Here is a 21,337-nt window from a genome sequence, read left to right on the forward strand (position 1 = left end):
TATTTATGTTATTTTAGTAGGTAGGTACCTATGTAAACATTGAATAGTGCGACACTCTAATTTTTATCAGTTATATATTTAATATACACAAAGACTGATAATTCCAAAAGGCAACTCACAGGTACTAAAACTGATTCATATGGAATATATAATACAAAACATTCATCAATTAGAATTTATAATAACAAAAATTGATGAAGGTACTTATTAGGTTTTATTTCTGAGAAATGAAAACCATGACTCAATATTTCTTACACCTTCGCTATCAACATACATTAAAATATTATAGGTACCTATACACTTTCGATAAGCACATCGGGAAAGCTAAAAAAGGTCACTAATCTGATCCTGAATGTAAAAAATATTCATGACATTAAGAATAATATATTTTCTTTTAAAGACAAGACGTAACATCTTTACAATCAGTAGCAGTAATACTTTCTGGCATAATCGTTTATCAATAATGATGCCGATTATGCGTAATCCAAGAAAGAAATAAATACACCTTGGATTGGAGAGTGTCCATTTTTTCTCGTTTCGGTAGATACGTAAATGATTGCTTTTTTATTGCGAAACACGAATTCAAATCATGAGTAATAAAATCTGAAAGGCGTATGAGGTCGAACAGATTCCCTCTGATAAATGATTAAGCTAAGTGATGTAAGGAGAATGAGTTTTTTTTAGTTTATAAATATTGTATCATTCCATAATCAATTGGTTAACTACTCGTGATATTACAAATTATTAGCAATTTAATGTCTATTGAAAAACATATCAATAATAATTATAATATAATAGTAATAAGAGGTTAGCTGGTTAGCACGTTAAAAATGCCTTCTTTCTATTTCTATAATTGATTCCTTAGATATAATATCATACTACTTAGTTTGATTGGGGATCTTAGTATAGAAGACATTAGACCAGTGGTGGCAAACCTAGGCATGCGTTAGAAGAGAGAGAAAATACTTAATATCTTAATAATAACAAATGACAGATCGCATTGTATAAAAAATAGCAGGCAAATACTCTTCAAGGATAAACATTACGTTTAATTTAAATATGTAATTGAATTGGTCAGTCCTTAGACTTTATGCGTCACATATAATATTATTGCAATAACCTCATCAAGCGGCGCGGAATGCCGCACCATGAACCTCTAATTTTGATCGATTTACGATGCTTGATATCACTGTAGACATGAGGATGCCTTATCGGATCGGAGCAATTCCGATGTAAATTTGTGCGTAAATAACAAAACTAATGAATATATTAACAAACAATTTCATTTCTACCCAAAAAAATACTGATGAAGTTAACAGTAGTAATTCTGGCAGACAGTTTCAAAATTGGTGGACCGAAATGTATGGCGTAATTGAAAAAAGTGATATAGCTATTATAATATGTGTGCTATGTTCTGTGAGTGGTATCTAGAATATCATAATTTTTAATAGAATTGTTAAAAACTATTTTTTGCTCGGCATGACAGACAGTTGAAAAATATTAATATTTGGGAAATTTTGGCACGCGTACGTAGAAAGGTTCGCTAACCCTGCATTTGACTATTAGACAATCCACATACGTATCGCGGAATAACACAATAATTAATATGACATTAAATAAGTTGCATCTAGCATCTAGATTTTTCTTTAACATATTTGGCGTATTTAATATTCTTGATTCGTTTTGTGAATAATTGTCATAAATCCTTCAGACGACAGTTTTTTTTTAAAATTCATTCTGTCTCAAAAATACGCGAGAATTCTATGTAGGGAATGCGCGGCAATATTATATGAACAATGCGTCATATAGGTAGGTACTCATAATATAACATTATTTTTTAATAAAATGATTGATTGAAATTACCATTATCAATTCACTAATTAACTCTCAGAATGTATGTACCTATTCCTTATTTATTGGATAATAATAATAGTTGAAGCCTGATGGTGTTATGGTAGGTACCTACATACCTAGTGAAGGGTTTAGACCTTAAGCCTAGTACCCAAGTACGTTCTTGCTCGACGGTTTTGTTCGATCGAGCATGTTGACTTGAGAGCATGCTCGTCGTTGCGTCCACACAGTCGAGCAACTCGACATAAGACGCTGTGAGGCCACCGTCGTACCGCCACGACTTCGACCACGAGTGAGAGCGAGACCACACGAGCCTTGCCGGTGCGTCCTCACTCCCTCACTCAAATTACATCGAGCAAAAATTACGGACCTTCAATCTTTTTCGGATAGCGCAATTTGTTCGATGTCGAACAAAAAAACATCAGATAGTACACACGTTGAGACGAGTTGGAATGAGCGTAAAACCATTGAGCAAGAACGTACGTGTGTACTTACTATAATGGACTTGATTATTGACTAACTTTGAAGCCCCCCAACAATGACAACGATAAAATCAAACTACAAAGGTACCTACCAAGTAAACCTGTTCTCTAGAAGTAGAATGACATCCTGTAGCTAAAAATATCGAAGATGACAGTGATGCTGATGAGTGATGACGCATAATAATATTACTGAATGTTTTATGTACAAGTACGTAATTGTATGTATATGACTTTAATGTTTTGTTATAATTATTAAATAATTTGTATTAATTGTTTTAACTGCTTCAAGGCCCCCTTTTTAATCTTCGGACGAATCGATTAAGTACGTCATCCGCTTCAAAGGAAGTCGCCGCTGTACCTACCATATCATAATATCCTCAATTATATTTTGAACAAGTGCTTTGAAAATATAAGAACATGTTTTCTTAAAATGCGATTAACTTGTCGAAGTAAATAATTAATGTCGTGTATGCAGTTCAAAGCAGTAAAACGATTTATTATATTTTGCGTCATATCGGCGTTTTGTGGTTAATGAGAAATAATGGCACAACATTATGGAACGGTAGCAAAAATATACAAAAATTACACCGTGAGTAGCCATTTTAAAACGCTTATCCCTAATGATCGGATTACGTATCGACTGAAGTTGTGAGCGGCATGAGACTGATATGAAAGATATTATTGCGCGTGTTTTTTTTAAATAATTTAATAATGATTGCCACTTTTGGCGCGGTATAATATAATGTTATGCATGTGTGGGTATATGCGAAAAAAAGAAATCTTTCTGATTTCACCATTGGTCCTTGGACAAAACAGTCATCCGGTAATTGAGAATAAATTTGGAATAAACACCTGCCGTCGCTTCACTCCTGTGGTTATTACCGTCAATGGAAGTAATTTACACAGACGCGCACACAAGGGGGTTTTTCGGGTCCGGACCTCCCCCTAGAAACGAAAAAAATTCAAATTATTTAAATACTTAACTATTTCTTTTATTCAACGAATAGTTCACAAGATTTAAGAATGTACAATTCTAATTATTGAACATACATAGTTCTGAAAACACTCATGAGAAAATATAGCTATTAGAAAAAAATCTATTAATAATAAAAAAGCAGAGGGCGCGAAACCCAAGAGACGCTGATTCGATTCCAGCCGGGTGTCTTACTTTTTTCGAAAAAAGATTTTTTCTATTGGCTATATTTGCTAGTGTTTTCAGAATAATTATGTACTAATGTACAAATTATTTAGATGAATTGAATATTACTTTTTCTTCTTCTTTGTCACGACCTCATGACAAAGGATCGTGACTCGATCCATCTCCTTTCGGCATTCTGCAACACGTAAGGCCTTTGTCAGTGGAACTTGTGAATAAATAAAATTGGTGCAACCATCTGAGGTATCCAATATTTGCTTTAATGTTCGGGTGCGGCATGTCTAAAGACAAGACGGCGTGGATGACACAAAAGTACACATTTGATAACCACCGATGACGTCCCGTGGGGATGGGCAGGCCATGCGGTTGCCAGTACCATCATTAAAACTTTTGAAAGCTGCGACTGTTTTCCATGAAGCCGAGATGAGGTCACTTCATTAGAAAGTATCGGCATCTTTTTTTTTTTTTTTAATCATAATGGGGCCTCTAAGCTAGTCAGTGCTTCAGACCGTCATGTACCAAAACCACCTTTGTTTGAGAATAGATTTGAAGAAATTCTCTAATCCTCAGAAGATTTTGAATACAATTTGAGACTAAAAATAAAAGGGGACAGTATTCTAAGTCTGCGTAAGGCCGGCACTTTGCCTAAAAACGTCACTGCCACGCCTGGACGCGGAAGATTCCAATATAACACATAGGTGAGTAGTTACGGCTGCATTCCAGGAATCCATCGCTAGAATCCATCCATCGAAATGGACCCCCCATAACATTTTTCTGTGTGCGCGCCTGAATTTTCACATGATGAAAACGCCATAAAAACCTGAGGTCACACACTGCCACTTATTTCTTGTATGTTACTTACTAATACGTACATTTTCTTGCTGAATAATCAATCTTACGATGATTGCTCGAAGGACTTTCCCTTTATAACGCCATCTCTGCTACACATCGTTAAAAGATGATTATTATTGATATTTTATTACCAACAGCGAAAATATCAACGACTTGAAGATACTTGGGTGTAACTAATGAATTATCATTAAAAATGAATTAAATACTCAAGGGGAGGAGTATAAGGCTACGACGAATCGTAGACTACAGAATATTTTAGGAATACTTTAATTCTGTCTACTAGTCTACTATAATATTGTTATTATTAATACGCTAAAGTCTCTTGGATGACACACTAATTTCTTACTTAAACGGCACTTCATTGATTTTTATCACTTTCAGTTCAATTTTTGGATTACCGAATTATCTACCATTTGAATTGTACGCGAAAGAAAACTATTTGATACTTTCAGACTATTTCAGAGATATGTCACGTTTAAAATCGACATTTTCTTTAAAGACTGTTATTATATTTTTTTACTCGACTGAATTTTGAAAATTTCATGAGAAAAAATGCGAAACACCACCATTTGCCATGAACAAATCTTTAAAGAAAGAAAATGTCGCGCTATTAAATTTTATAAAAGATCTTTTATGAAATACATATTTTATAAAATACTTATAGACTTATAGCACAACATCTATAAGATTTTATAAAATATTCTTCAAATTTTTTGTCAAGTTTGATAGTCTAATAATACCAGCCTTAAATATTATCTAGGCACTATTCATATATAAATGATCGTAAACAGTTATAGAATTTTCCAAGAGGTTTTTATACAATGTTCATTTGTCCAAGCACAGATGCATCTTACAGTAGGTATCTTCGTTTGTACCAGGACTGCATCAGTTCTTAAAATAGTATCATAGTGTGAAGTGACTACATTCATAGAAGTATTGCCAGGAACCCCACTTTATCGAATGATTGAATTTAATGACGTATCTTGAATTATGAATAAAATAATACAATTCAATGATAATATACGTCTAGTTTATTCAATCATCGAATGCACAATCCCATCTTGAGGTCTATTAAACTCCGTGATACGGGCTTCCTGTTGGAGATTTCACATTCATTGTCCATTAGTACAAAGGCTTGGTAGTTTAACGCGCGTGGAAAACATGGAGTGCTTTTATTATCTCACTCCGACAACGGAAGCCGCAATTATTGACCGCCATTAACTAGATTAAGTAAGTTTTGATTTGACCGTCTGGGACGTATTAATTCGAAATGTATCACAATGCTGTCCATCTTGCTTCAATTATACATCAACACAATATTTCATAAGGGAGACAATGTCTCACATACATGTGCAATGGCTGACTATAATAATATATTCGAAATTTTCAAAACAAACTGAATTTGTTTAGTCAGTTGAAGCAAAAGGACAGACACTTTTTAAACACAATTATGTTTAAATATAGGGTAGGTACCTACACGTTTTTTCTTAATATTCAACTATCGTAATTAAAAGGGTGTATTAAAAAAGTGGATGGACGGCATTTTGTTTTCGGAAACAAAATTAAATAAAAAGCTCCTGAAGAATCGGTCTATTTTTAATATGAAATATGGATACCGGTAGACCCATCGGTGACAAAATACCACAGAACAGATTTTTAGACAGTAGAGACCTATAGTCTATGGTAGAGACCCTTTCTTTATCTTTATGATATGACCAAAGGACAGTCCTTTATTTTTAGAGGATCGATTTTAGCTTAAAATTTTACAACGTTTTTCTTAGCTCGTATTCTTATTTGTCCGGTACAAATCTTGCAATCGATTTTTAAATAACTTCCCAACTAGCTACACATTGGAAACTTTTAGAATATATTGTCAGAACACGATGCCAAATGCATTTTTTTAATACTTTTAGCCATCTTTAAGTAGAATTGAATTCATTTTCCTTCAGTTAATTCTGTTTTGTATGAAAAGTTATTTCGACACCATTATTGGTTGTTAGGGGTCTGGGTTCCTAGCAACTAAATTATTAATATATACCTACGTGCGTTACTATGGAAATCAATATGACATGTCAAGTACAATTTTTTTTGATCGTTTAAGCTAGTCAAGTCAAGTTTATATGATTCAACAGAAAATTTAAAAACGTTGTATATAAAAAGTTCTTTTTATCTTGTAATTATTTCTATTTATTTAGAACCATGCAACAGATCGTTTAATCTTAATTTAGGCAGCTTTCTTTAAGGCAGATTACTTCTAAATCCCTATTAGGTACTGTGAAAGGTTCATAGACACAACAGATTTATAAATAGAATTCCGATAGGCTATATTATTATAATACACTACATTTAGACGCAGGGTTTTGAATCTGTGAGTGTCCTACGAAAATGAACCACCCAATAATAGCGTGTGTTGCAAATGCACTCTTCAAATACACCAATATTGAATGAACGACAGTGCATAAGCCAAGAGCAGTTGTCAGAACGAAGGACAAGCGTATTCTTGACACGAGTTTAGGTTTATCCCATATTTTTCCATACTCGAGATCGTTTGCCTGTTACTCCACACCCGTTAGGTATTTCAGTTCCTATTATTTCTGAGTTCCCTGTTCATAGATAGTAAGTGAGGACGTAACTATTAACATTTAGTTACGTAGATATGTTTTCGTGATGTCAAATGTGAGGAATATATTTTTGTATTGAAAATAATAGTTAGATTAGTAATTACAATCATTTACAAAAATTTCACAGTACAAACAGACTGAAGTTATTTTTGAAAACAACTTACTTTACTTCAATAAATAAGTATCTAAGTTGGTATCAAAAATAAAGAGCTCAATTTTATATTCGGTTTATTTGCAGTTTCAAGCTTTAACGTAAGTAATAATAATTATTAATACTGGCTGGATGGTATGTTAGCTTGTCATTATTGACAACGCAATTCCATTTTTTTTTTAAATTATTTTATCCCTTATTGATATAAAAAATCCCTTTCCATGTAAAACGGTTGTTAGGTAGGTACTTAGGCAGGGACTTACTTCAATAATAACTAAGACGCAAATCAAGCTAAACATTCAAGTAGCTTTTTTATATAATAGGTATCATATTTATACAATATTATCAAAAAAGTTTTAAGTCTTAAGACTATAGGTAGATACATAAGTAGTCGGCACTATTCACAAGCGTTTGCAAATTTTCTAGTCATCCCTGATACAGTGACACAATGAAAAATTAAGGTGACTCGATTTTCCTTGCTATTTTTTTGTGTATGATAGAATAGATAGCCAATTACCAGATGTGCATTTTTATATTTCTCTGTACTTTGTAGGATTTCATAAATTCGGTCATTAATTTTTAGTGTAAATTACTATAACTTTTGAATTTCAACAATTTATGCCTAGACTAGATACCTACTCTCATGGCATTGCTACATGAAAGTCTTCCAACCCCACCCCACAGGTTGATCAATCGATCGTTATTTCATATAGGTACTTCATGCTGCCAATCGTAGCTATTATTAATACTAACGTTGAATTTAATTTGTCATCCTTATTGTAATCAAGTTACCGTTATCGACGTTATCGTTACTTATCCTTATCAATATAATATTAGCTGTCACCATTCGTGTTTGCGTTTTGTGCAGGTCAAAACATGTATGAACCTGTTAATGTCCCCTACTCAGAAAGAATAACATTACAATGACCTTATTTATTTCTAGTCTCAAATTACCGAGACTTTTCTCACACTCCGAATCATATAAATTAGTATTATGTACCTCCTCGTGTTATTGTTTCAACAATGTTTCAAGCTGTGTGTCATACATACTTTATTTATAAGATAAGAAACTGTTATTTAAAACTTTGTAACTATATCAAAGCCAGTGTGGTATCATTTATAAAAAAATACAATACCCACTCCTTTTCGAAAACCAACCGTGATTTCTTCACGTTTCCACATGTTTAATATAAAAATAAGATTTTTATTCGATTAAAAAATGTAGTACCTACGTACATTCAAAGCTCACATAATTGTTACCACACATGCTTTCCTTCCAACACCCGTCATTGTCTCTGCACGCTTTCTGGTATATACGGTGACTTAAAAACAATATACCTACCATTCAAAATTATTCTTAGAGCATTCCAGGAAGATCTTCTCGACACCATGGTTGTGAATTGTGTGTAAGTAGAGTATAGGTACCAATTATATATAAGTAGTATAAAAAGATAGGTAACACAAAATCTGCAATGTTTTTCTTTTGAGTTTTCCTGTCACGCTCAATTTTCGCGTACTATCTTATATATCCAGAGATTTTATATTCGGTACACAGGTGCTAGTGACAATACATTTTCAGGATGGTCCGGCACTCCAAACATGGTCTCCATACAATGTTCATCAATCTGAGACTTTCACTACCATTTGAAGGGTAAGGGGTAAGAAAGGTCATTGTCCACAAAAATCGTAAAATGAGTTAATGATGCCATCTTGTGGAGAATTCTGTAAGCTATGAGATGGCATACTTGGAAAAAAATTAATAAAAATCATTGTTATCAAACACTGACCTCAGAAGATAACATTGATATTCAAAAGAAAGACAGTAAGTAGACAGACGAAAGAAAATTTATACATATTTATATATTTTATTCTTTCCGAAACTATATATTTAACTAGAGTGAATTGTGATTGTAATTAATATTAAATTTACGTGTAAGATTACTTTTAATTTTAGTTAAATTTAATAAATAATATACTTAATAGTAAGTTAGGTATTAAGTTTTTTCACTTTATCTCAAAACTGAATTGATGTGACAATAATCTATCTTTCCCTTTACCTTTTATTTATAATATTACTCAGTTCAATCGCAACAACATTCTTCAAGACCAAGCGTCACTAATTCCGATGAAACAATAAAAAACTAAAAACTGGCCATCAGCGGTGGAATTTTATAAAAAACGTGGTCACCATAAAATTATTGCAAACACCGTTTTTATACAATGTTAATTTGTTTACGAGCATAGCTTCAATATTACTGACTATATTGTTTTCGTTTCATACAATATCACGACTCCTGTTCCATAGACCCCGGGCCTGGTTGAATTGTTGAATGTAATCTCAGATTGAAACGTGATTAAGATAATACAATATAAACAAGACGAGTAACTGCGGCCGCAATATTTTCTTATCTTTTTTACTACCTACTCTAACTATTTAGTCAACAAAGCTTTTCCAGGAGAGCATTCCAACCTCGAACTGTCGTCATGTAAAAAGTTCTCACAGTGATAGTGATTCCGGATGAATGAGTAAGTGCTAGTACCTACTCAGTGCAGGCATTCAGTGCAGCAGATAACAGTAATGTAGCGTGAATTAAAAGAGGTGAGTGAGAATTATTTTAGATTATGATAAAACATTACAATTAATTTATCATAAACAAACTACAAAGTTGTATTTGTCAAAAGTATTCAAATGTCATATTTTTAGTTATAGAAACTCCCAGTAAAATAACTCACCGGTCGCCACTGCTACAAACCCTTGCCTTTTCATACAATTTGTTTCTGTGACCAGTGCTATTACATAGAGAGAAGTTAATTATTAATTGAAGGTATTAAAATTTTCTAGCGTAGTAGGTTTTAGGTCTGTCTGAGTACCATGTCGTTGTTACCTATGTGACATCACTTATTTCTTATTTTTTTTAATGGCAAGAATTAGATATTTAATATAATGTTTCTGTGTCATTTATTATTTAGTAAGTATTTCGTAAGGCTTTCGAAGATCAATACCTATTGTAATTGTGTTCACAGACCCCCGTTCTTTTTCTACTAATGTACAGTCGTTAATGGCTTGCCACACTAGTCGAGGGGTGCCATCACATGGACAACTAACAAGCAGCTAACCGAAAAAAAAGATTTTATTTCGGTTAGGTACATGTTCAAACACGCGCGTTAGCATGATTTTACTCCCTACTTCAGTTACAGCTTGTCAATTTATGGCTACGGCCGTATGTTGTAGCTTAACCACTGGGAAATGCTAATAGAAATGGCGTATTTCAAAAAAATACTACCTTATTCTTAGGTCAATAATTATTATAAAACAATCATTATTCGTAGGATGTTTTATCACATTTGAATGGTCAAAGACATAGCTTATAATTAGTATCTTTAGAATTATCTTCAAATGTGTTAATCGTGCCCTTTTTTTGAATAATAAAATACCTAATTCTTGTCAAATTTGGGATCACAGATATTATAAAATATAATTTTTTATCGTAAATATTTCACTATATATTGTTAACATTAATTTTACTAATAGTTTTATAAATGCGTTTAAAAATTAATAAATCTAAAAAATCGTAACACCACTGCACACGGATGTACTGAAATATGACTATATTCTAAAACATTAAATCGAGTGGATTAAAAGAATACTATTTTATGTAATAAAAATACTTTATGCAGTCATCAAATGTTTAAAATAAATATAAAGGATAATAAGGCTTCAAAATTATATATGTATATTATCTTCAACGTTTAAGAAATGTTCAGGCTAATGCTTTGAAAATATCATACAATCTCCATTTTGGCCTACGTTGGGCATGTGGGCCGTTAAGTTAAGGGCAATTTTAAAAGTCGTGTAGTCACCAACTTTCCAGTATAGTTTCGATTCCTCCAAATAAAGAGTATCCTGGAAAGCGTATGTCATGTAGGAACGTCTCGTGAACAATAATTGAATAAGTGAACAAATAATCCAGTATATCGGGTATGATTTTGCCGCTGTATTCTACGTAACCGACTTGTTACTGAAAACTAAAATGGCTAAAAAAAGATCTTGTCTAGATTTTGTTTTAGGAAAAGCACCTATTTTTCACCCCTTCAAGAATAAGCATAATGCACGTTGGATGTGATACAACTAAATTCATATCAGTTTGTAAATACATAATATACTTATTTTGTACGTCCATAGAATAACATAATAATTTAATTATAAAGTATGTAGTAAGTCGCTTATTACGAAAAATGCTACAATACTTAATGCATGAAGCTACTAAACGTGGCCTGCGGCCATTATCTGTTATTATTATCGACTTGCGGCATGTGTGATAGTGAGAATATTTTAATAAATTAAACAAGTTAAAGAATGGCAAGTTAAGTTTCTATAGCTTCATAATAATATTATGGTTAATTATTATTTACAGTATACACAATGTTTTGTTCGGACTTGTTAGAATCATATTTTGATTTGGCTGGACAATGTGACTCACCTACGCCGTAGAGCTGTCGTAGATGGCGTAGTGTTCGATTAACACAACATGTAAAATATGTTGTGTCAATCGAATCGTTTTCTCCAATTACCTACTCAAAACTATTTCAATTTAATTTATTTTTTAACATATTGTGGACATTACAAATTATAAGTTTAAGACGTTCACAACATGACATGAAAAATTATTATAAAGAAGAAAAAAAGTAATAAAAGCGATAAAAATGAAAATATAAAAAGAGAACATAATATAAACATACAAAAGCAGTGAAAATACAATTATACATAATGGCTATATAGAAATTCAAAAAAGTGCACCGAGTTTGCTAAGGGTACCCTATATTTATATAATGGCATCCACATAAACTCACGCAAGTGGAATATATCAACACCCGAAGCAATTTGGTTGAACCTAGTTATCACCCTCCCAATTGGCATTACCAGTGGCAGGTTGGTTCTGCACCTTGGATGAATAAACAACTGGTGCTCTCTATTTCTAAGATAGTTATCAGGGGCACATAAGTCAACATTGCACAGAAGGGCAGAGTTCTCATTTACACCTCGTATAAGTCGAAAAAAATACATAGCTAAATAAAGATCTCTTCTAAATTGCAGACTGCAGTAGAAACTTCGTCAAAGAGTCTGATAAGCTCTATCTATATTAGGTATATTCCTTGTGGCATTATCTGCCTAATCTCACAGGACGTCTACTGATTTTAACATTGCTAAATTTAATGATAGTTGAGCAATTGTTCTGTGAATTCTGATTCGATAGATATTATTAAAAAAAAAAAACCACATCGATATGTGAGAAATTCGTATTTTTATAGATTTTGGTGTAAGTCCTACGTAAAAATGACGTAAAATAATAATTATAATATAATATATATATACCTATATATCTGGTTTGAACTGTTTAGAGGCCCATTTAAATTTTATGAGAATCTGTTGCGTCATTTGCTTCAAATAATATAATCTATAAAAACTTAATTTGTTTAACTTCTTTCTAGAATTCAGACTAGATGAATACAATATTCACTTAACAGTTAACTCATGCGACAGTCTCAGAACATTGAGGAACCATAAAGGGTCACCGAGGGTCATATATTTTTCTGAAGTCGTGAGTGAGTGCGTAGATCTCTCTTATAGTATCGCTGCATGGTGAGGAAGTGTCGACAAGTATAGGTATATTGAGTAATGCGTATTAATTAATATTAATTAATTACCTAATATATATATGTTCCTACGTGAAATCTACGCGTTGCACTCGCTGCCAAATTTATATGGAAGAACCCCGTCACAAAGGATGCAATGCATAATGGTATAATAATTATAGCAATTATGAAAAATGGGTACATAATTGGGGCTTGTTTTTGTTAGTGAATCGAGTTGAAATCTGTACAACTCACTCTAGAAATAATCGTCGTCATGTCTTTGAACTGACCCCTGTCTGGGCACGAGTCTAAATTGAATTGGTACTGTCAGACATCTTAAACTCAATAACGTGATCAAATAAGAGTAACAATGAGAATCAGGTAGGTACATTAGAAACCTGTTTGTAAATCAGAAAAAAAATGGTTTATTTTATCAATGATTCGTTTGACTATAGCTACAGCTGGAAAAATTATTAATTGTATGATTAAATGACGTTTTTCAAGTCATTCCTCATGGAAGGTAAATTATTTTGTTCAATATATATATTTTTTGTTATGGGGGTTTCAATCGTTGATGTGTGTATGATCATCATGGCACCCACAAGTGGGGGGGGGGCTGAAAGGGCTCTAGTCTGGGGCCCGGCGTGGCGGATCGACCAAATACGTGAGATAACACACATCACAAATTTCTAATAAAAAAAAAAATCGCATGCGGCGCCATTTTGTTTAAAATATATTGAAATTTTAAAATATGTCGTTGTAGAAATTTTTGAGTATTGTCTATTGACACTTGACAACTGCATAATTATAGTGGATGTAGATAGGTATTTAAAAATAAAAAAAAACGCTAAAAATATTACTACTGAATGTACCTACCCTCAATTTTACCTCGAACACCATTTGGAAAAAGCGTCACGCTGGCTTAGCTTACCTTAGCGATAGGTAGGGGGGCCTTCCAAATGATGAAAAATACAAAAAATGTGGGGCCCACGAGGATCATCATAATATATGACCGTATAAACGGCATTGTACAATTTACCGCATTCCAATCGATCTATATTCTGGACAAAATAAAAGCTCCCCCAAAAACTTTCTCCATCTCGGAAAATCAAACGTCGCCGCTTTCCAATTATCTTGGGCGAGCATCTTCACATCCCAACATTTAATAATAATTGTACATATTTAGGTATCTCCTGGAGAAATCTGCACGAAGAAAACGGTATCTGTCATTCTATTGAATATTTAAAAAAAAAAAACAACATTAGGCAGGTATGTCACATAACTTGTTCTCCAAATTCCATACTCACGCATAACGTGTTTTTTTAAATAATTTATGGCACGTCATAACATTTATGAGCCTGTCTTTAAATTTATATTCTATAAACAGAAGCAACATTAAATACAATATACTTAATAAATTGCATATCAAGTAATTTGTGGATAGAACCTATTATGTACGCACACCCACTAGTCGCTACACACCTACCCATAGTAGGTACCTACCTACATACATACATGCATTAATATTCATTTTTATTATAAATAAATACACACAAACTTTCATATTTTAATTGCCAGTTTAATGATAGTAAGTACGTAAATGAATTTGATAGCATAGTGCCTATCTATATAGTAAATACGCACCAAGATACATCTGTACGTGAACATTTGAACAATGATCTTCATCCGCGGCGGAATACAAAAAAAATGTATAATAATATAATATGTTATTAGGTAGGTATATAAGTAAGTAAATATTTGTAAACGTTTTGACATATTCTGAAAATTGTACGTATGCAGTTCGCCGTATCGTATGTGATCGTTCATCTAAGTATTCTAAATAATGATGGTTTATTGTATAAAAAAATGTTTTACGATATTAACACGAATGCAATGTGTTTTCAACTGTGCGCAACTCTGTAAAACAGGCATGGGAATCCCCCAGAAACGGAAAAATTGCAAATTAATTTAGGTAAATGGAATAGGTATTACTTATTCTTAGTCTTTATCAGGATCTCATGAGTGAGGATCCTGCTCCGGATCAATTGGCTGTCGAACAGCCTTCTAACGAGTTGCCCCTATCATTCGGCAGTCTGCGACATGCAAGGCGTGTGGCCATTGGAAGACACTAATAAATCGGTGCGACTATCTGGGGCATCCAACGTTTGACAAACGGACACTAATGATAATAATTATGACCGTTAAGTCACGCGCATTCGATAACCACTTGTGGATGCGATGGCTCGCAATATCCCTTAGGTGTTTTTAGGTATAGGTAGGTACTCAAATTTTGGAGTGTCTGGGTACGGGGAAGGTACCCGGAAAAGTGTGATATTCCGTGGTTGAAGCGACGTGAAGTTATTCTTTAATACAAGTAGTAAGCGGACTAAATGTGGAAGTCAATGGCACCCCTTTAAAAAATCAATAAAAATATTACTTAGGGATATTTTTTCAAAATGGACTCTCCAAATTATTCTGTGTGCATCTGATGTAAAATTAAAGTCATTATGATCATTTTTATTTTGTCCGATCAGTAATACGATCATAATTTATGGGCCTCTGTAGAGTGGAGGTTTTGTTTTTAGAAATAGATGTTAGCCACTTTCTCAACCTATTAGGTCCAAATTCAAAAACAATAATATGTGTACTTGCCAGACCCAGGATTCGAACCTGGGACCCATGACGTTATAGGCGGACAAGTTCAATTAAATAAAGTAATATATTAATAATTGATTAATGATTATTTTGGTCAGAATGTCACCATTCATATATACTATAAGTACATAATACAATGTGAAACATCACCGATGGATAAATTCTATTGCTAGCACGACGAAAATCCAAGTCTGCGAGACTGTTATTCAACAATTTAATAAAATAATTTATTAGATACTTTCTTGGCCACCGCTTGTGCCGAGAGTGTGTGGGAACGCGATCCGAACTGTCTTTCCCACGGTTCCTCGGGCAGATGCCCTGAGGCGACGCTACTAGAACGCCTTAAACCCCGTCTAATCGACTACAAACTTACGCCGTTTCGCATCCAAGCGACAAAGCCCCGGATGCCGAGACAAATAGCCGCAACCACCATACAAACACGAACACTTAACACCTTACGGAACCAAGAATAAAAACACTCCATAACGAAACGTCAGTATTTTTAAACGCGGCGATGAGCACTTAGAACGTTTTGGCTTTTGTACAATGTAAACAAATTTAGACTCATAGCGTCACGCCAGATACAATGCAGTATTACTTTACCTCGTGCTTTAGACGTGCTCACCTTTACAATGTTAATTTTCTTTAAGGTACACGGGAGACTTACGACATTTGAGTATTGAATCTTTTGTTAGTGGTTTGAATAGTTTATAAGCTCTTTTGAATTTGAAGTCGATTGAAGTATCGGCACACACCTGGGTATGAAATAATATTATCTTTTAAGTTTGACTCGCTCATCAAACTTTATGGCTTTGCAAGAAGAAGAAAGGAGAAGGAACGATTCGATTCAGTCAAGAATTATAAAATTTTAGTGGTTGTGATATCGAAGTGAGTCCATAGGACTTTTAATGTAATACTTTTTGGTGTTTTAAATGGATAGAGTCGCCCGCGGGAGGTTTGCTCGCCTGGGAGATTACTTACTACTACGGTAGTCTCGCCAGAGGCTATGGGACGGTTCGTGGTAAATAATAGTTATTTTCGCAAATTAAAAACCAATATACATACGCTGACAAACTAACAGACGCAGATTCAAAGATAGTATAAAATAATGCAATAATATGTCTATCAGTGTTGCCAACTGTCATTTACAAAAATAGGCTACATAGCTGGAAAAAAATGCTAGATTTTCTCAAAACTCAAGTGTCTAGAAGAAACTAATATATCAAATAAAAATAATATGTTATAATTCTAACCATCGTTTTTACCAATATAAAGATCGAAAAAGAATTTTGTGTTTTACAACTAATAAAATAATGCATACAATGAATGCAGGTCAGAAGTTTAGTCATTATTTTGTATGTAGCATTTTTTTTTTGTAAAATATAATGTGTAAAAGAACAGAATGTTTATTTTCAAGCAAATCTGTTATAATATTCTAACTTTATGATGCAAAGTTTTAAGCTGCTTGCAGTGTCTAATTACGCTAGATTTAACGCCAGTTGCCATAGAGCATAGACTCTATGCTCTATGGCAACTGGCGTTAATGCTATGCCATAGACTATAGAGTATAGATCAGCGCTCGAAATGAAAAAGTTTACTAACCAGAGCGCTCAACAGTTTCCTGAAGAACAATACATAGTTATCATAGTTAGAAGACATAGTTATCAAATTTAATGTGTATTTCATAAAAATAAGTGTGTTAGATTTTCTATTATATGGCCTATCTGGCTCAGACGGTCAAATTATTTTTTCCACGAGACGGAGCGATAATTTTACAGATTTCACGAACAGGAACGGCGCTCCGGTGCGTTCCGGTCCATTTCGAGCCCTGGTATAGATTTTGAAGCTGAATTTTGTTTAAAACTTAATGACATCCAGATTCTAAAATGCTTGAAATACAAAACCAATGAAATGTTCTATCTTACTATTCTGTTATATGAGTCCATAACGTGTAAATTATATTCTAATTAGTAGCCAAAGAAAACTAATTTATTCGTAGGCGCATTGAAAGAGGCCTGACTGTTTGTTGCACTGAGTTACGTATGACGGATAAAATTAAATAAAAACTTGTTTTACGCTTGTAACACGAAAGCTAGGCAGCGCTTAAAAATATACACATGTTTTAACTTGCTACAATTGACCCTGAAACTAAATTAATTATAATCCTTAGTTAGAATTTTTAACTTCATTATCTCATCCTCTTGACGCTCCGTCTCCATAGAATACCACCTTTTTAAATAAATTAAATAATGTACATATGTATTCATTCAGTATTATATTAATTAATACATATGTTCTTTATTAGAATAACTGGAAAATTGAATAGCTGTGGTATGCGATAATAATAGCGTTTTAATTTATATATACAAATAATATTAGACATTCATTCATATAACTGCATTATTAATACTTCATAAATTAGTGTAGTAATAATAGGTATTATGATATTGGTAAATGTGAAATATTACTGACCGTCAATAATTTATATTAGTAGGTATACCCTTTACATTTTACAAATACGTAAGTATAACTAATTTCTTTCCAAATACACTTTAAAGTTTAAATACAATATATATTATAGAATACTCACAAATATATACTTAAATAACGATTGTTTTTTTCGAATTTTTAATAAATGTTGAGACCAATATTTGTCTGTCTAAACTAAGTTATCTAAATGATTAGAAAAGTATTTTTTTTAAATAATACCAGACTGATGAAATGCACATTCTCGTTAAAAATATCAGATTGGCATTTATATACAAATTATATCAGCCAAATAATTAATTAAATAATAATATAGCCTCAGCATTTTCTCTAAGCTTGCGTGCACGCGCCGCCCTTTGGCACTCGCTCCCCTCCCGCTTCTAGCCTAGCCCCGCTTATAAAGCAGGGTACATACTTCGTCATTTTACCACTTCGCTCCCGAACTTTGAACTGGAAACGTCTGACAGCTACTGAAAATTGCAAATAACAATAAACAATAATAAATACTCCGTTATAAAATATAAATGTGACATCGTCGTAATACATAATATGACGTGTAAAGTGTTTTCGTAACATCAAAGTGAGATTAAAATCTAACATAAAGGATTATTACTGTGGTATTTTGCAAATGCAAATAAAACTGTGAAAATTAATTATTGTGACATTTAACTTGAGTGAATTTAAAAATGACACCTCAGGCTGGAGCCAGGTATAATCAACACCCCAGTGCTTTTGTGGAACACAACTTTATTCAGCGCCCAGATGAAGAACCTGTTTCTAGGACCTATCAGTATAGGAAGGTCATGAAACCAATGCTTGAAAGAAAACGAAGAGCTCGTATTAATCGTTGTCTCGATGAGCTGAAAGAATTGATGGTGACAGCCCTTCAAGCCGAAGGAGAAAATGTTGCTAAATTGGAAAAGGCTGATATTTTAGAACTAACCGTTCGACACCTGCATGGCCTCAGAAGACAAGGGAGACTGATCCCTTCTCCAGATGGATCATATGCTGAAAAGTTCAAAGCTGGCTTCACCCATTGTGCTACTGAAGTATCTCAATTTATCGCAAGCGCAAAAGCTACTACAAGGCAAGGACCCGTAGAAGCCCAAGCCGGTTCCAGACTCCTCCAGCATCTTAGTTCTTGCATCAGACGCTTGGAAACGACAGCATCCTATCCGAATGTTCAGCCCCAAGCGATACCTCAAAGTTTCCCCGCTAAAGTTTCGTATTCTTCTGATGTACAAATGAAGAATCCTTCACCTCACGACACCTTCAATGTCGGTGGACATCATCAGCTTAGTCAAGACACCAGGAGGGCGTATGCTCCGCCTTCACCGCCCGCGAGCCCCGCCTCCACCGCTGAATCCTCATCGCAGGGGCACGCCCACTCCGTATGGAGACCTTGGTGATTTTCCGCCTAGACGAAAACTTTTCCTTGGATTTTATCGTTCCTTATAATATAAAATTTGAAAAAGACATTGAAACTTATAACAATAAAAGTGATTAATAATTATTATTGAAGAATGAAGACGTTATAAATCTTTCAGTAAAATGTTCAGTTGTAACACATTTATTGTTTAATATCTTAAGATTTCAAAGCTATTAAATTAACATGTTTTAAATATTGATTGTTTAAAAAATATTTTGTTTTCTTTTTCGTTTTTCTTTAAAAAACGTACCTATTATGTTACTAATTAGATACACATGTTTTAATCTATTGAAGAAATCAAAACTTTAAATTTATGTTTTTAGCCTTTTTTCAAAATTTCTTGTAAATTATTGTGATTGGTAATTTTTGTTATGCTTGGATAAATGTTAAAAAAGCTCATTTTTCTTAAAAGAAAAATAAAATTTTAGCTGTTATTTTTTTAATTATATTGCTTAGGAGGGAACGTTTTAATTATATTGTGAACTGAGACGAGCTTTAAGACTGTGATATGGTAGTAAATATATAATAATATATGAAAACTGTTTAGAAGATGATGAAAAGAAAGCATTTAGTATGCTTATATGATTTTATATATCTAATAAAAAATATTGAAATATAATTGACACCTTTTCTTTAATTTATCTGAACACCCCCACACCTACCAATTTCTATTACAACATAATATTGAGAACATAACACCTATAATAACACGTCATCATTATTAATTATAATAAGAGGTATGTATAACACGTGCAACATAATAATAATTAATATTACCTTTTTACACATTTAATAGATCTTATTACATTTTATTCTGAATAAAATTGATGACATTTATTTTGCATCTTCGGAATTTCATTTTATATATATATTTTTTTTAATATTTGGTGATGGTACATATAGCTCAATTTTAAGGGTTGAATAATAAAATTCCTAATAAATGAATCAAAATAGAAAATACTTTCCTGCAACATATTATAAATCAATTTGACATGTTTATTTATTAATTTATGCTGAGTAATTGTGTGACCTATTTTTTTTAACAATACCTAACAATATAATAATTGCATTCCATCAAAATTGACACTTAACACCATTGAAGTGATGTATATATAATACATTGAAAAGGTATCAATTACCCTTTTCTCAGCTTAGATACGCCGGTCAGTGAGTATAACTACCTACCTACTTACCTAGGCAGCCACCTTCTTCTATTTTTATTTCCTTCAAATCAGTATCCACTGTTAATAAAGTTTACCGTTTGGCAATACAAAAATGCTAGATTTTCTCAAAATTAAAAATTGATACAAACCCACATTACTAGGTAATACCTAAATGAATCATTTTACTAAAACATAATGGAAGTATGAAATACCTACACAATGTTATATTTATTTCAAGCACAAAGTTCTTATAGTACACACATGGCAACGAAGACACCGCTGCGTCAAAGCAAGTCTTACTTGATTCCAAATGTATTCAATTGGAATTATTGTATGCAATTAGAATGGTTTTGCTTGATTCCAATTGAATACATTTGGCATCAAGTAAGATATGCTCTGTCGCAACCGCGTCTGCGATGTCGTGTGTCTTAGCCCTTATAGAGGAGATCTTCATAAAAATAGGTCCGGGTAGAACGTGATGGCTCGTAATTTTTGAAAATTAAGACAACATGTAGGTACATAATTTGAAAACACCTCAGATATAGGTATATCTACCTATTAGAAGAAAAAAATTCTGCATCCATCAGATTCGCTAAAAGTGTACTTTACCAAGGAGACCTGTGCCCTACCTAATTACGACGAAATTTGGTAAAATTCATACATATCTGAAATTTTTTGAAAATTGTGTTAATTTTCGGCATTTGGGTGTTTGTGGTTTGATTGGTTTGAATCAATGTAGGTACCTACCAATATTTTATAATCTGTATGTTTCCAATAATAGGGACTTACGTTTACGTTGAGTATATATTGGTCATTATTTTCAAATTAGGTATGTATGTTTAATAAAGAATGTTAC

At 33.0% G+C, this 21,337-nt stretch overlaps 1 pseudogene across 1 annotated transcript; it reads left to right on the forward strand.

Annotated features, from left to right (window-relative positions):
• Window positions 1–18,321: 18,321 nt before the first annotated feature.
• LOC147067973 (enhancer of split mbeta protein pseudogene) lies at window positions 18,322–19,909 on the forward strand (annotated as a pseudogene). The gene has a single exon (XR_015071322.1). The product of XR_015071322.1 is annotated as an enhancer of split mbeta protein pseudogene (transcript).
• The last annotated feature ends 1,428 nt before the right edge of the window (window positions 19,910–21,337 follow it).

This window comes from Rhyacophila brunnea, unplaced genomic scaffold (genome assembly GCF_057557595.1).
Source record: "Rhyacophila brunnea isolate RB1 unplaced genomic scaffold, BYU_Rbru_1.0 scaffold_3, whole genome shotgun sequence".
In the NCBI taxonomy this organism is placed as follows: Eukaryota; Metazoa; Arthropoda; class Insecta; order Trichoptera; family Rhyacophilidae; genus Rhyacophila; species Rhyacophila brunnea.